Below are 1788 nucleotides of genomic sequence, written 5' to 3'. Positions count from 1 at the left end.
ATTAAATAATCAAGAGATTACCTTATTGATGATAGATGTAATCATGATGATCAACTGATTATGATCATCTCACTTTCACAACCTTTAACAATGTAAATCACTGTGTAAATCTAAGACTCCATCCAGGGTGCAATTGAGGGACCATAATATCGAACCTTCATTTGTTTCTGTTTCTGTCTGTCTCTGTATCTGAAAATTTAAAAGAACTTAAGAATTTGAGGTGTACTACATAAAAGCTGTGATTTCATTGAGTAAATAAATAAAATTCATATTATTCTATATTAACACATTCAGGATTATGTTGTCAGTGGATATGCTTCAAATATTATTGTCTCTATTAAGTGTTTAGTCTCTGTCATTGTAGTGCACAATGTGTTTTATTTGGGATCCCCTATATTGGAAAAATAGAACTTTTACAATTTATTTTACCTTGAAAATCAGATTTGGGAACTAATTTCCTATCATTCACTATACAAAACACTCTACATTATTTCTACAAGTATTACGTTTATATAATGTTACATGAAAACTAATACCAAAACTTCTGTTTCTCTCCAGAAAAGATAATGGGATAAAATGGGCCAACAGAATCTTACAGTGCTGTCTGAATTCATTCTACTGGGAGTCACAAGACCCTGCCCTGAGCTTCAGGGTCCCCTTTTGGGGTCTTTCTCCTCATCTACATGGTCACAGTAGTGGGCATCCTGGGCATGGTCATCCTGACCAAGGTGGACTCCCATTTCCACACCCCTATGTATTTCTTTATCAGACACCTGGCTTACATTGATCTTGGCAATTCTACTGTCGTTTGTCCCAAGATGCTGGCAAATCTTATTGAGGAGCAAAATACCATTTCTCATTATGCCTGTGCCACACAGATGGCTTTTTACCTTTTGTTCATTATTAGTGAACTGTTCATATTGTCAGCCATGGCTTATGACTGCTACATGGCCATCTGTAACCCTCTGCTCTACTGTGTTGTAATGACCCAGAGACTTTGCAATGTGCTTGTGGGTGTCCCCTACCTCTGCAGCACCTTTCAGTCTCTGATGTTCACCATTAAGATATTTACTTTGACCTTTTGTGGTTCTAATATCATCAGTCATTTTTACTGTGATGATGTTCTCTTGATATCAATGCTTTGTTCCAATGAAAGAGAATTAGGACTATTGATAATATTTGCAACATCTAACTTGATTTCTTCCCTTATCTTACTCCTAGTGTCCTACATGTTAATACTGATAGCCATATTTCAAATGCACTCAGCCCAGGGCAGGAAAAAAGCATTCTCCACTTGTGGTTCTCATCTGACTGTGGTGGTTGTGTTCTATGGGCCTCTACTATAAAAGTATGCACAACCTAACTCTGTTCACTCTTTTGAAAGTGACAAAATGGTCTCTGTGTTTTACACTTTGGTCATCCCTATGCTTAACTACTTGATCTACAGTTTAAGGAACAAAGAGGTAAAAAATGCCTTCTACAGAGTCTTTAAGATTTCATGATCTATTTGATAGTCAATATAGAATACTGTTCTGCAAATCTATTACAAGAGCAAATATCATTTGACATTTTTAACAGATAGCATTACCTGCTTTTTGGCTCACTAACAAAGACTTAACCTATGTGCTTCCATAGAATCTCCTACTTTCCCTGAACATAAAAGTTTTACTCTACCACTCTGTACCCATAAACCATTTGTTTATTTCTCCACTGTGCTTTGTTTTGTTTTGTTGTTTTTAAGAACAGTAATTTACTCAAATATGTTTTCTTTGTATTATCTGAATCAAA

General features: G+C 35.7%; 1 pseudogene; it reads left to right on the top strand.

Annotated features, from left to right (window-relative positions):
* Positions 1-576: 576 nt before the first annotated feature.
* On the top strand, positions 577-1502 carry LOC143672857 (olfactory receptor 8K5-like; annotated as a pseudogene).
* Positions 1503-1788: the final 286 nt, after the last annotated feature.

Source organism: Tamandua tetradactyla (assembly GCF_023851605.1).
Source record: "Tamandua tetradactyla isolate mTamTet1 chromosome 18 unlocalized genomic scaffold, mTamTet1.pri SUPER_18_unloc_1, whole genome shotgun sequence".
NCBI lineage: Eukaryota > Metazoa > Chordata > Mammalia > Pilosa > Myrmecophagidae > Tamandua > Tamandua tetradactyla.
The sequence above is the reverse complement of the archived record's forward strand: the minus strand, read 5'-3'. Positions and strand labels throughout refer to the sequence as shown.